Source organism: Mesoplodon bidens (assembly GCF_964165515.1).
Source record: "Mesoplodon bidens genome assembly, chromosome: 11".
Classification (NCBI taxonomy): domain Eukaryota; kingdom Metazoa; phylum Chordata; class Mammalia; order Artiodactyla; family Ziphiidae; genus Mesoplodon; species Mesoplodon bidens.
Genome location: NC_138167.1, coordinates 99,653,928 through 99,669,972, shown reverse-complemented (window position 1 = coordinate 99,669,972; position 16,045 = coordinate 99,653,928). Strand labels below are relative to the sequence as shown.

Sequence of the window (16,045 nt, the reverse complement as noted above, 5' to 3'; positions counted from 1 at the left end):
TTTCTAGTCCAGTGTTCTTTGTCCTACCACATGCCATCTTCCACCTCTCCACCTAAGCTGGGCAACTTCTTTTCAATAGATGCTCACTCACACGGCACTATAAATATTGCCAAAATGGTTGATACAGATCAGAAGATGAAAGTGTTATTTCTCATTTGACCAATTGCTGTGATGTGACTTGGATTCTGGCTTCGAGTTCTTATCCTGTTTTTCACGAGCTGGGTGACTGAATCTCTGTTGCAGTCTCGTCATTGTGAAATAGAGACAATGATGCTCAACAACTGCTCAGCTTTTTGTAAGTAAGCAGATAACTAATATAGAACATTGCTATGATTACCAGTTTATTGCTTTGTAGAAAAAAATTTACTATTCATGGATTGTAAAGGCTCCACTAAAGTGAATTGTCTCTTAACACTTTTGGAAAAACTAAAGGTAATAATCAAAACAGTCACTATTTGTATGGTACATAGCTTGAGTTAATTAAACCATGATGAAAGGACCTGCATTCTGTCTGCAAACCATGCAGTCAGAAGTGCAGTAAGAACTAAGGAATGAGCCTTGAGAAATCATTTGACTGTTCTGAATCTTATAAAGCCTGGAGTACCTACGAAAGGAGTACTGGAGAAGAATTCGCTGGCGCTATCTTTTAAGTGGTAAACAACACAAGCACCAAGAACTTCAGCTGGTCCTGAAATTCACTGCTTCCCATTTAGAAGCTGCTTCTAAATGTGGCAGCTCCCCCACTGCCTAATTAAAATGCCTTAGCAGAACAGCTTCAAATCTGACAAGGATGAATAGTGGCCAAATGGGCCCCTTTCTTTCCTGGGCCTGTAGATCATTTGCCTCCAGCTCACAGGAATTGGCACTAAAAGCCAAAAGTGGAGCATCAGAAGGCTTTGATCACTGGGTAAGAACTGTTCCATGATGCTCAGATGTGGAATGAGCGCTGTGGTATGAGCTCAGGTGATTCTATCAGTAGTAGATCTGGCATAGCTATGCTACAAGGTAGGCAAACTGATGTTCAGATGAACATGACTCTAGTATGTGCAATGGTTTCTAGTTTCTTTCATGACTGTGTAAAACATCCAGATTTTGTCAGATTACTTCTCCATTTGTAGATCAAGAATTGGAAATAATCATGGGGTAATGGACTGGTGTTGGGAGATTTGTGTTCAGATTCTGGCCCAGTTATTGAGTATCTTTGCTGAATTAAACTTTGGGCCTCTGTTTCCTCATCTGTGAAATAGATGGTGGGGCAGAAAGTTAGATTAAGAATTTTTAAAGTACTTTTCCAGTCTAACAGCTTCTTATTTTATGGCTAAAGGCAGTAAGGACCAAGAACTAACTTTCTGTCTTTAGGTTATTTAAATTGTCCCATATATCAAATCACAATGGATTTAAAAGTTATATTGAGTCTGTGGTCTATTATCCTCCGATGAAGCGTGTTAAGGAAGCTGAGTGCTTTGATCGCTGCCTGGGCTAGTGATTTAGTAAGGACTAAATTGTGCTGCAAGAAGCAAAGATCTCACTCCCATAGTTTAAAAACACAAGGTTCTCTTCTCTGACATAAATTTGGAGGTAGGAAATCCACAGCAAGTATTGTGGCTTGATAAAGACATTCCACTGCATGTGGCTACTAACCTCAAGGTTACCTCCTAACACAATATGACTGCTAGGATGCCAACCCTTTCATCTACATTCCAGGAGCAAGGGGAAATTGACAAAAGGGGGGCAGCCTTTGACTAGGAAATGCTGTTCATTATCTGGGCATGTTGCTACCCCAAATAAAACTGGGGTCCTGTTACTGAGAAGAAATAGGGCCAACCAGCAGGCTTTGTCACAGCCAGTTATCTCAGCTGGATTCTTTGGCCATTTCCTCAGTCCTGCACAGCTTTCTCCCAAACACAAGGGCCAATCTGGACAAAGCCCTCTGTTTTCCAACACCGTGAAGCCACGAGAGGAGCCTGAGAGGGAAGGCACTATCTTGTCATTTGAGGATCTAAAGAATCATTTTCACAGGTGAAAGGCAGCAAATTTATTCTAGTATAGGTGGCACTTGAAGAACCTGCTATTTTTGAATTATTATAATAAAAGTATTTTCCAACTTTGCCTAGGAAATAAACTGATCTCCACCTTCCTAAAAAAGATCCCAACAATTGTTTAAAATAACTCTGTTCTTGCTATGAATAAGTTCCACAGCTTAGCAACAGAGAACAGAAGGGAGACATACAAAGCTTTTTCTTCTTCTTTTTTTTTTTTTTTTTTTAAATAATAGCTCACCCTCAAGCTTGGATTAGGTAAAATAGTCGCTTGGGCAAAAGGACCTCACTTCCTGAAGCTCTGTTTTTATCTTTGCTGTTAAAAACTCACAGGCTACATTTCCCACTATGGTATTGTTTTGTTTTTTAATAATCTTAGCTCATCTCACTAGTCAAAATGCCTAAGAGGGGGGACTTCCCTGGTGGCTCAGTGGATAAGACTCTGCACTCCCAATGCAGGGGGCCCGGGTTCGATCCCTGATCAGGGAACTAGATCCCACATGCATGCTGCAACTAAGAGTTTGTATGCCACAACTAAGGAGGCTGCATGCCACAACTAAGACCCAGTGCAAAAAAAAAAAAAAAAAAAAGCCAAAGAGGTATGTGGGTTTTAAGAAATCAAAACCTAAGCAGACTGATGGCTGAAGTAAATTTGGGACAGTGCTTCAGTTCAAACATTCTGGTTCTGGGTTCATATTTGCCACAGATCCCTGTTCCCCATCTGTGACAGTTAATTTTATGTGTCAACATGGCTAGGCCACAGTACTCAGATATTTGGTTAAACACCAGTTTATTTTTAATTTATTTATTGTTTTAATTGGCTGCACTGTGCAGTTTACAGGATCTTAATTCCCCGACCAGGGATTGAACGCACGCCCCCTGCAGTAGAATCGTGGAGTTTTAACCACTGGACCAGCAGGGAATTCCTGAAACAGCAGTTTAGATTTCGATGTGCAGGCATTTTTCACAGGAGACTACCATTTAAATCAGTAAACGCTGAGCAAAGCAGGTGACCCTCCATAGTGTGGGTGGGCCTTATCCAATCAGTTGAAGGCCTTAAGAGATACAGACTGTGGTTTCCAGAAGAAGAAGGAATTCTGCCTCCAGACTGTCTTCGGACTCATGACTCCAACATCAACCCTGCCCGGGGTCCCTAGCCTGCCAGCCTACTCTGAAGATCTCAGGCTTGCCAGCCACCACAATTGCATGAACCAATTTCTTAAAATCTTAATAGATAGATAGATAGACAGACAGACAGACAGACAGACACATGTTGGTTCTTTTTCTCTGGAGAACGCTGACTAATACATCACTCCAACTTTTTTTTTTTTTGCGGTACGCGGGCCTCTCACTGTTGTGGCCTCTCCCGTTGCAGAGCACAGGCTCCGGACACGCAGGCTCAGCGGCCATGGCTCACGGGCCCAGCTGCTCCGTGGCATGTGGGATCCTCCCGGACTGGGACACGAACTCGTATACCCTGCATCGGCAGGCGGACTCTCAACCACTGCGCCACCAGGGAAGCCCCCATCACACCAACTTTTGGCTCATGGATATTTGTAAACAAGCCCATTTGTACTGTTTCTCATTTCTGTAATCCACTTATTCAAAACAGACTGATAAATGCTGTTAGGTCTAAAGGGGTAGAGGGTATGAATTATGGTGTGAGATCGGGTTGGTATCACAGTGCCAAGGTTATATTCCCTGGATAAGCCTCTTACCTCTCTGAGCCTTAGTGTCTACACCTGTAAAATGGGTAATGATGCTGACTTGGGGGAATAAATAATAACGATAGTAACGACAACAACAAATACATACTTTTTCAGAGCACTTACTATGTGCCATGAACAAGGATCCTCTTTTCCCTCTCACACAGCCTTAGAAGGTGAAACTGAGGTACACAGAGGCTAAGGAGCTTGTCCAAGTTCACACAGCTAGCACGTGGTAGATGCTGACCAGCATCATGACCAGCACCATGCTGTCTCCACGACACACGTGAAGACGCTTAGCCTATGCCTGGCACACAGCAGATGCACAATATTAATTCCCTTCCGCTTTCCTCTTTCACTGCCTTTTGTCTGATTACTCATCTGTTTCTGCAAAGGTCAGAGCCAGTGAAAGCAACAAAGTCTTGTACCATTCAATTTATAGCTCTTAGGCAGTCAGGAATCTGCCCCAAGGTGATTCATTCTGCAACTTTCTTGCCAGGAACTGAATCTGAAAGCAGACTGCCTGTTCCACCACAGGGTCTGGAGTGGCCTTGGTATTCACATATGCCCATGGGCAGGTTGGGGGCTGTGTAACCCACTGCACACAACCACTGTCTATGTTGCTGAATTCACTCCCAGAGTTAATCACAAGCTGGTGTGTTTGGATGCACACCTCATCACCTCCACTTTTCATCATGTAATTTCAGAGTAAGAATGAAAAGTAGACGGTGGTCTGAATCTCCCTTCCTAGCTTGGTGCTGCCCAGGGAGCACGCTGCCTTCTCTCACTTGGTTATGCTGACGGGGAAGCCACGAGAAGTGGCACAAGAGCCGCCCTCTCTGGGCCCCTTCTCTCCTCTTTTTGGAAAACACTAAAGAGATCGTTCCATTAGCACGAAGAGTGCATTTATGCATTTTTAAGTGTTTTTTTGGCAAACCAGAGAGCTGTTCTATGACAGGCTACAGACACTGTGTCTGCAGCTATTTATCATAATAATAGGTATCCTTATGATATCGATATCCCTGAATGTAACATTATCTCTTTGAAAAGTCATTTCATGCAAGGATGCTGATGTCGGTACCAAGTTATGTTATAATTCTAGGGGAAGAGGTTTTGAGAGTCCTCTGTAGTTGACATAACAACTGCTATATCCATGCTTAGATTTTTTTTTTTAATATTGTGTTAATTACTTTCTTAATTTATTACATAGAAATTCCCTGCACTTTTCCAGTGATAATATCAGACTAACTGCAGACATTTTATTACCAGACTTAATTATTTTTATTTTTTATTTTTTGCGGTACGCAGGCCTCGGGCCTCTCACTGTTGTGGCCTCTCCCGTTGCGGAGCACAGGCTCCGGACGCGCAGGCTCAGCGGCCATGGCTCACGGGCCCAGCCACTCCACGTCATGTGGGATCTTCCCGGACCGGGGCACGAACCCGCGTATCCTGAATCGGCAGGCGGACTCTCAACCACTGCGCCACCAGGGAAGCCCCATGCTTAGATTTTGATCAGCTTAAATAACTTAAGTTCCAGAATATTTTACAAAGATTGCTTTTACTCCAGCTGATTACTTCACGGCTTCCAATATAAATGCTAATGTAGGCACCATTATTTTTGTTATTAAGCTATTGCTATAAAACATATTTTTAAAAAGACAATTTAAAACTTTAGGACTTGATGGAGACTTCCCTGGCCTTCTCTCACTTGGTTATGCTGACGGGGAAGCCACGGGAAGTGGCACAAGAGCCGCCCTCTCTGGGCCCCTTCTCTCCTCTTTTTGGAAAACACTAAAGAGATCGTTCCAGTGGTTAAGCCTTTGCCTTCCAATGCAGGGGGAGTGGGTTCAATCCCTGGTCAGGGAGCTAAGGTCCCATACGCCTCGAGGCCAAAAAATCAAAACCAAAACCAAAACCAAAACCAAAACACAAAAAACTTTAGGACTTGAATTATACATTTTCACAGTCCGAGGGAAAGAATGCTTGGCGTCTGTTACAACTGTGTCTACAAACACAACGTGCCGCACAGGTCGAAAGTCACAAACATTGGGGCGTCAATTCCTTCCCAGCATCCTGTCCCTCCATTCTTCCCCAGTGAAGCCAAGCTTCTTCCTGGCTCTGGAACACGTCCGTCTTCTCCAGGGCTTGCACGCGCCATCTCCTCGGTCCACAGCGACCCTCCTGTCCTTCATGCCCCTCCTCCCACGGCACCTCCCAAATTCCTCTCCTCCCCGGACACCCAGATCAAATGCCGTTTCCCTCAGGAAGCCTTTCCTGACCTTCGTATACTACGTCTTTGGACCTTAATATCTATTTATTTCCTACAATTCTCCAAAGGGGTATAACTCCAAATCTAGCAATAGTTAACTCTAAACGATCTACCTCAGAATCCTGGAAGGCATGTAGAGACCTAGAAAGAAATCCATACTTCTTGCAACAAGGAAGTAATAGATGACTCTAGACATTTTGATCCAGGACCTTAAGGATAAAACTATGTCTTCTAGGATTCTGCTTATCCCACAGGGCCAGATGGCAAGACTAATACAGATTCCTTACAGAAGATTTGGAAAGTGCTAAAAAAAACAGGGAAAAAAATGACTCTTGATCCAATTATCCAGAGATAACTTCTGTTGATATTTAGTGAATATTTTTGTGTTTTGTTTTGCTTCCAATGTGTACATCTACATGTATTTTGATTCTCTCCATTCCTTAGAACACAGGATAACCACTCACCATGACCACGCTAATTGGACATAGCCTTTTCTTAGTAAAGTATTACAGTATACCATTTGTACCGAAAAGTTCATACCCAAATCAAGTGTACAGCTTGATGAGTTTTTATAAAATGAAGGCACCCATGTAAGCAGCACCTGGATCAAAAAACAGTATTTTACCAATGCCCTAGAAGCTCCTCTTGGGTCCCCTTCTAGTTATTACCCTACCCCCAAAGGTAATCATTATGCATACTTGTAACATTAGATCGTACTTTTGCCTGTTTGGGAATTTAACATAAACGTTAATAACCCAATATGTACTTTTTTGTGTGTGTATGTAATGACCAATCTGATTTTAGGCTGAGGAAGAAACTGAGGGTATCCACCGGGGTGAATCAGACAGTGGGCTATTTTGCATACATAAATGTGCTCAGGATACAGGGAGTAACCATTTATCTCATGGAAAGTGCTCTAGGGCCCTTATGTTCATAACCCAAGTCCTACCATAACATTTGGGACTGTCTCGGAGCCAGAGGATGCCCCCATACCAGCCTAGGCTTAAGCAGTGGGAAGTAAAGGATACTTCCCATGTGTTCAAACTGAGAATATAATTCAATTATTAAAAAAAAAAATTCAGGATTACCACCCCCCCCCCAGATTATTTTAAGTGTGAGAGAGGGCTTTGGCCTCCTGGGAAGATTCTAGATCTGTGTGTGTTGAACACATCTTCCTGTGCCAGAAATTATAGTTCTATGGATCCGATGAATCAGATCTATTTCTAACAGGAAAAATGAAGATAAATCCAATAAAAATAGCTAACTTTTATTAACCACCTCTCATATCTGCCAGACACTGGTTTATATAAATGTATCGTGTAGTCCTCAGGAGAACCCTAAGAGGTAGATCTTATTATCCTCATTTTACAGTTGAGGAAACTAAGGTGAATCTGCAGCTCTGATCACCGGTGCTGGAATGGGGCCAGCTGGTGAGCTGGTCAAAGGAATGTGTTCAAAGGAAGGTTCTTAAGAATGACAAGACAGTGACAGCCTGAGGGTCTACACCATAAGAGTGGTTCTTTCCCTGAAACTGGATGGGAACGGTTTAAACCTGTCCAGCTAATATGGAGTGGAGCAGGTCTCCTTGAGAAAAAGAGCCCATGTCCATAGAGCCTACAAAGGAGCTCAGCACAAGAGGAGGGAAGGTGGGATTTGATGGTCTGGTCTGGGCATCCTTCAGGGGTCCTGGTCTCCCAGCGTGCCAGCCAACCATCCTCTGGAAACTTGGGCAAAAGGTCCTACTAGCACAGTCTAAATCCCTGGCATCAGAACTTTCTTAAAATCCTGGAGAGGCCTGTGTCCTATGAGCAGATAGTGAGAGAGTTCTCTGTTATCTCCTAGAAATCCACTCCTCTGAACCAGCCTCAATTATCAAATATAAGATTTAAAATGTAAACTAACCCTGAGGCAAGGGGATGAGTGTTCCTCTTTTTAAGACTCTGTGAAACTGCCATCAGCCCAGACCCTTCAGTTTCTACTAGGCCTCAGGACAAGGAATATGGTTGAGGCTAGTCACAGCCAGAAGAATCTTCCTCTCAAAACTGCCAAGAAGGGAAGGGAAACATCCTCGGAAGACCGCAGCTGGTTTAAAGTTGTGCCAAGACATTGGCCACAGATTCATTTGGAACATCCTGTAAGTATTTATTGAGACGTTTGTCAGCACGTTACCAGGATCAGGACCAGAGAATCCCTTCAAGGATCTCCTCTTGGGCAAGAAGCTGGCATAGTTTTCCCCAGTTCCCCATCTAAGGACTAGATGGTAAGGGATATTAACAAGCAAATCAAATATAATTACAGAGTGGGGCTTGCTCCCCTGAGGAGAACTGACTGAATTCACCAAATCTTCTGCAGTGAGGTTCTCTGAAGAACCATCCTTAACAGGTCTGAATAATTTGATGAAGGAGCCTTAAGAGGCTGATGCAGGGAAAACTGGAGGGGAAAAGATAGCTTTCATCCTTTCACATTGAAAAAAGCAACTCTCTCCGCTCTTTATAGTCCTCTGACTTCCAGCTTTCTGGTCACTGCAAGTGGAAAGTGGGCATGAGGGGAGCAGTGGGGTGAAGAAGATGGAAGGAGAGGAGGAGGGAGTTGAGGGCAGATGCAGTAAAACTCCACATAAGAGATAGATTAGATGGTCTGTCAGTTAAGTTAAAAATAAGCAAATTAACAAATTAAAGTATGAGAGAACGACACCTATTTTAAAATGGGATATAGGAAAAACTGAAAGCAGGAAGACAAAAAGGAGTTAAGAATAGAGCAAAATATTCTAAATTAAGATTAGGAGTTAATAAAAATAGAATAAAATAGATATTTACAATTTTTGAAAAGACAGAGGGCTAGTGAAATAAGAGATGAACGCTTTGAAATGGAAAAGCTATAAGGTTAAGCTGGAGCTAAATCCAAATGATAAAAAGAAAAAATAATTAAGGTAAGTGTAATTTAAGAAGTAGAAGAAAGTAAGAAAAAAGGGAACTCATGAAAACACAACTCAAAACAACAACCACCTGACCAGCCGGGCCACTCAAGGGAAAGTAGGAATGAGGAAGTTCCTTGGACAGCCAGGCTTTCCTCGTAAAAGAACTCTCTTGAGGTCCATCCCTGGTGGCAGGTTGTTTTAGTTTGGTTACATATTCATCCATGCCTACCTCCATTCATTCATTCCCCAAATATTTATTGTGCCAAACTGGAAATTCAGTGGTGTGAGTCAAACAGAGAAGAATTGTGCCTCCATGATGCTCACGGTCTATGACAGGAGATGGTGGTGGGAGAGAACACATATATTAAACAAATGACTATACAGGCCAATTGATAATTACAGAGTTATGAAGAAAAAGCCCAGGGTGCTGTGGGGATACATGAACTGGCCACTGATTGTATGTATAATGGGAATGGGGGATGTGGAGTGGAGATGGGGGCAGATGGACATCGGGAAAGTCTTTTCTGCCAACATATTTGTCCTGAGATCCAAAGGATATATTAGGAATTAACTGAAGCAAAGTAGGGGTGGAGGTGGCCAATATATGTCAAGGGCCTAAAACAAGAAGGCTTTAATTCATCTGAGGAACTAAAAGAAGGCTGTGGCTGGAACAGATAGATATAGCAAGGGAGAAGTGTTAGATGTGGTAGGAGAGACTGGTGGGGACCTTATAAAGAATTTCGGTGTTTATCTAGGAGCAATGGGAAGCCATTTGTTTGTTTCCTTCAGGCACTTAAAACAACAAAAAAGTGTTTCATCCATTTGTCTGTTTACTGTTTTTTTTTTGGTGGGTGGGAGTTCCCTTCCTTTGGGGCAGGGACTATACCTGTCTTGTGTATCATTATGTTCCCAGCACCTATGCAGTGGACAATCAATAAATATTTTGCATGAATTAATAGGAATCATTTTGGTAGGGCCACAACTAAAGTCCAGGTCTTCTGCAAAACCTGTGCTTCCTGTGTCCAGGAGGTCATATTGTCACCTCAATAGTTTGTTTGGAGTCCTATCTGCTCATCAATAAGGTAGATGTTAGATGTCTCCCTCAGTGCTTTTGCTGTCCTTAAATTAACAGCTCAGCTTCTGAAGTACTGGTTACTTCTGAGAACTGAGAATTGCTATTGAATTCTGCTGCCTTCCATGATGGTAGATGGATGCCGTGGCTGGCTCTTGGTGACAAACTGCCCAAGTGGGGGAAGGAGATTATCACTGCATGTCCATGTGCCCTGGCATTCTCTTCTCAAAGAACTAAAACATGCAATGACAAATTGCTTTCCCACCAACAATTTTCACAAGTCTCAGAGAAACCTTAGCAACACTTAGCTTCTTAGTAAGTTTTCCCCCCAAGCAATGGCACACCTAGGGTACTTGATACCTGGAGCAGATCAGTTTTTAACACCCTCCTGGTGTAGGAGACATTAGTTTTAGTAATAGTCATGTAATAATCAGGAATGTGAATTCTTATTTTCATTTTGTAGGTTTAAAATAAACAATAGTTTTTTTTTTAAGAATAAATACCAGTTTTAAAAATACTACTTTAAAATCAGTAAACTATTACACAACATTGTACATCAACTATACTTCAATAAAAAGTTTGTTTTGAAAAAAAATTAAGGAGAGTGCTAAAAAAATCAGTGAACTATTTCACACATGAATTAAAATTTGCACTTGCTAAACAAAAATATCACATCTTGCATTTTGCACTCTTTACCACTATTTAAAATTTAAATACAAATAAAAACCTCAGAGTGGTCACAGAGAATGTCAGAATTGAAGCAAGCAAATTCGGTTTCTTTGTTTTTAAAGTCACTATGTTATGATTGTTTATTTCAAATCTACTTGTTTAAATGAGGTTGTTGCCTATTTTCCATATTTTAAAAAGCGCCTTGGCAAAAATTCTTATGTGCTTATTCACTTACTGCTTAAAGACAAACTCCTAAATGTCGAACTGCTGGGTCAAAGCTAACGAATATGTAAGGCTTTTCATGCTGTTTCACTACATATCAGACGAGTAAATATGAAGAAGCATCACAGCTTCCTACCTCCAAAGTTTCCACTGATGCTACCATAGGAACTGTTCCTTTAAAAAGTGCGGGATTTAGAGACTCGCTGGACTCCGAAGTAGACAGGGAAGAGCTGGGGTCGCAGGGAGACCGAGGGGGAGGCGGGAGAAGCCGACCCCTGAGGTGGCCATCTCTGTGGGATGCCATGCCCATCTCAGAATTACGTGCCCGCTCACTCCCAACTGCTTAGACTTTTCAGCTTCTCTTGACAAGTTCCTAATTTGAGGTAAGACTCCTCTGAAGAGATATCTGAACTTTCTACAACGAGCAAGGCAAATTTTGATTGAAGGTGGGGTCTGAATCGTAAGGCACACGGGAGGAGTGCCCGGTGAGGGCCACAGGAAGACACTGGGCGTGGTAGGGAGGCGGGTACCAGAGGAGAACATTGAGACACAGAGAGGGGCAGCGAGGCTGGCAAAGACCCCCAGTTCATCTATTTCAAAAGTGCCTGGAGTGAAAGTATCCTCTGGGCCTTACTCTTGCATTATCAAATGATTCTCTGCTCGCGGGAACTCAAACTGAAACTAGCACATTGGTTTCATTTATAGATTAAATAGTACTTTAATGGATAAGTTGGGAACTTCAGCTTTATCTAATATATACTTTTATATATGTGCATATATATGAAATGTGGTTTACAATATATTCTAAACCTATATAGCAATCTATTAATAAGCAAATAACTGAATAACCAAATAAATGCCAGAATCCATGTAAAGGGCTTAGAACAGTACCTAACACAGAGTAAGCACCGACTAAATGTTAGCTATGCTATGCTAATAGAATTAACATTGTACTCTGATTGCTCACACACAGTATAAAATATTTACTCCACTAAATAAATAAGATATAAAATTATTGCAAACAGCACTTAAACCCCTCAGAGATAAGACCTCCTTAGCCCAGGCAGTGGGTGCTCCTGGGCTTCCTTGTGAGATTCTCCAAGTGCAGGCAAGCCCTGGGGGCTGATACAGATAATTAAGGCTCCTGGAGGAGCTGTACTCTGTGCTCCTGGTCCTGCAACAGTGCCAGAGAGAGGGCTGTGAAGCCAGTGGGGAAAGGTGAGGGGTGGCCAGGACCTTCCTAGAGGGAACAGAGGGGAGTGGGGACCAGGCTGGGCCAAGAGAGGAGGAGAGGTTAGGGAACCTCAAGGTTATTATTACAAGTCTCGCTGCAAAGGGCATGGGCACATGGGAAGTCATTAACTGGGGCCATCAAGGCAAGGTATCAACTACACCGGTATATGGGAGTTCTTTAGTATTGCCACCCTGAATACACGTGGGATTCTCTTGCTAAGGAGGACAGGGGAATGGATACTGGGCAGTCAACTAACACACCGCCACCTCAGGGCTGGCGCCACTGGAGAGGACTTCCACGCTTTGCCTCTGGGGACAGGCTGAGCTGCCCTGAATCAGACTCTACTTCTCACCCGGGGTGTGCACTTGAGCGACTTAAATACTTCACTTTTCTAAGCCGCATATGCAAACAGAGATAATAATAGATGCTTAGCTCTTAGGGCTGTTGTGAGAATTAAATGAGACATGAAGTAGCTAGCATGGCACCTGGCCCTGAGCGGGGACCCGAAAATATTGGTAATGATTTTGTGTTCAGCCCGGCTGACCTTATTGGTGTTTATTTTTTGCCCAGATGAAATGATTTATCTTTTCCACAATTTAACAAAAAGAAACATGCCCTAGAAACTAGAGTCACTTCACGGTGAGGCACAATTGTCTAAGAAGGTCACCTTTAGAGGTATTTCAGTAGACTTTTTATCTGTAGGTGCAGAAAAAAGTCTTTCACCATCTGTCTCCATAGCTGTCACTTATTTTTTCCCATTTTTGTACAACTGGGTTATTTCATCAAACTTAATGGCCACTGAAAGTAACAGCTGACAAGCACCATTGTTGCTTCACATGATACCTGACAGCGTCGTGGGCTCATTTTTCCACCTGCTGCCAAGCTGAAGAATTCTCAGAATTCTCTCTTTGTTTTGTTCCAGTTGGCATTTATAAATATGAGAAGAGATGTGGTGAAGACTGAGGGCAAAGTCAGTCTTTTAATTATGTGAGGGTTGGGTTTGCAGGTGAATGAGAAATAGTGGGTCAGGGGCCAGGTCAAGGAGTCTGATCAGGAATGTGTCCTTGCCCGATCCTAAGACACTCTGTTTTCCACGCTGAGCTCTCAGCTAACTGACCCCTTCAGCCCCCACCCCAGGCTCTAGGACCACAGCAAGGAGCAACTCACAGAGCCCCTGTGGCTCCGCAAAAAGTCAGCCACCTCCAAGGTCGGCTCTGACTTCCCGTCCCAGCTCTAGCCGCATAACTGAGTCCCAGGATTATTCTCTCACCCTTAGATCTCTCCTGATATTATAGCTCTTCTTTAAAGATTGAGTTCTGCCTTGTTCTGACCATTCCTCCAAACTGGGACTGGGATCCTACTCCTGGATGCCAGCCCTGTGGCTGGGGCCTTGTTAATCCACTGCCAGAATGTTCCCAATGCCGACCAGTGGTTTGCCACAAGACTGTGTCATTGTGCTCGTTTCAATTTCCTGAACCCCCAGGCCTTGCTGAGTGGTGTGGACGATCACCACCACCTATGCTTTCCTCACACTCACCGGAGCTGGTTTTGCCATCCTGGCTGAACTCTCCTTCCAATTTGGCTCAACATCCAACACCATTTCTGGACCAGGGGTGGGGGGACAGGGGCGGCAGGGGGTGGGGCTGTAGGTCCCGGCCCCTCTGTGCTTGGCTTGCCAGTGCCTACTAAGTTTCAGTTTTGACATGATCCCCTACCCAAGTCTGTCACTAGCTATGTGACTCTACATAAACACCATCGCTGAGAAGCCACAAACTCAGTTACCTGTAGGGACCAGGTGGGCAAGATAGATCAAACTGGCTGGGTATGGGACACAGCACGCTAGATTGTATGAAAACTATAATAACCACAGGGGGGTTACTGCCGTGCTAGACTAAAAGCCTCTTGTGGCCGGGTCTCCAGTTTTCCAAACGATGTGCGTGTGTGTGTGTGTGTGTGTGTGTGTGTGTGTGTGTGTATGAGTGAGAGAGAGAGAGAGAGAGAGAGAGAGAGAGAGAGAGAGAGAAATCTCCTGGTTTTCCAATCTTTACAACGAATTCATATTCTAACTAAGGCTGTGGAGGTCAGGTTTGTCCTGTGAGTCACCAGCCCACAAGCACTTCATAATAACCTCTCTGTGCCACAGTTCCTCATTTGTGAGAGAAGGAAGCTTTTCTAGATAAAGCCTAGGGTGCCTTCCAACTCCTACATCCTTCTGAATCAGTGAAGAGAGAACTCTGGACAGGAATGGGTCACGGACTATTTCCTATCTTTTCAGTAGGAATCGGGAAATTATATAACAGGGGAGGAAAAGGAGGAAAAGGGCACGAGAAACCAGCTGCCTGTCAGCTCTCTGGGTTCCTCTTCACCCCTGATCAACTCTAGCCTTTCTGCGGCTTCTCTGCAGTGACGGCTCCCTACCCCCGGGCTTCCTCGGGACATCAGTGATGCACTGCCATACCAGGTCACTGCCTCTTCTCTCCTGCAGCTCCTGAATGCTGAATCCTGAATGTAAGATTTCCAAAAAGCTGTTCTAGCCCCAGCTTGGTCACGGATACTCGAAAAGTCATTCTCTGTGGCTTGTTAATTCAGTTTACTTAATGCGCTTGCTTTTTTATGAGAAAGTCATGGGTTTGTTCCAGTTGACCGTGTTCAATTTCAGGGACAGTATCTCAAGTGGGGTCTGTTGAGGAAAGAGTATGAAGAGCGCAGGTCCGTCAGAGCTGCCGGGGAAGCCACTAGACAGGGTTTTGAGTTCACTTGCCTTTCTGGACCCTGTCCTGTGGGTTTAGTCATTAGGCTCGGTGGTTACTGGTGTAAAAGAAACACCTGAACACTCCCCAAAGCAAGAGGATGTTAGAATGGAACATTTCCTGCCTCTGTTTCAGCTGAGGGGGCGAGATGAAAGATGTCAGATACCAAAGTGAGATGACATTCCCCCTCCCAATTAGTACAATTACAAGGAAACGTCTCCAAGAATCTGTTCCATAGTCCTTGAACTGCTCCAAGAGATGAAGATGAAACTGAGGAGAAAAAGTATCTTTGGAGGGAGGGAGTGGGTGGGTAGAGTGGATATTGTTAACGCCCCTCCAGATCCCCTTGAAGAACTGGACAACCCCCTTCCCCGCCCATAACCACATTCAGCTGCCCACTTCTCTGGAGAATTGTCCTCGGCCAGCCAGGACCTGTAGGCTACACCCCCCCACCCAGATCACCCCAGCAAACCTCAGCCCAACCAGCAGGAAGATATAGACTGAACTCCCTGCCTCCAGGTGGGACTGTCTTTGTCATGCACTTTGTCTGCAGGGTTTTCCCTCTGGGATCAGATTGAAGCTAGTCTCTAGCTGGGACCACTTTCTCTATTGGCTTCCTTCTCTCCCCCAGCTTTATCCTGTTCTCCTCACTCCTCTTCTAATGAGAACAGCTCCTCAAAAAATCACTTGGGGGCTTCCCTGGTGGCACAGTGGTTGGGAGTCTGCCTGCTGATGCAGGGGACACGGGTTCGTGCCCTGATCTGGGAGGGTCCCACATGCCGTGGAGCGGCTGAGCCTGTGTGTCCAGAGCCTGTGCGTCCGGAGCCTGTGCTCTGCAACGGGAGAGGCCACAGCAGTGAGAAGCCTGCATACCGAAAAAAAAAAAAAAAAAAAGAAAGAAAATCACTTGAACAAGAATCCCCATTTCGGACTCTGCTTCCAGGGAGGCTGACTGAAGACAGTGGAGGTGCACCTCTCTGATCTTGAAGATGGAGACTTGAAGGCAGTTGCATCGAGCGCCTCTCAAGTGCTCCCTACAATTAAGGGACAAAGAAGATGGGTCCCTCCCTCAGGCCTGAGAAAGATAAAGTGGCCTGTGAATGGTGGCTGACTCCCACCTTGGAATTCCAAAGGCAGCTACCCCCACGATGGAGCCAGGCGGGCGAT

At 44.2% G+C, this 16,045-nt stretch overlaps 1 long non-coding RNA gene across 1 annotated transcript in view; it reads left to right on the top strand.

Moving 5' to 3' along the window:
* Window positions 1–16,045, top strand: part of LOC308624552 — a 102,907-nt gene that overhangs the window by 85,268 nt on the left and 1,594 nt on the right. The gene's annotated exons all lie outside the window — the stretch shown is intronic.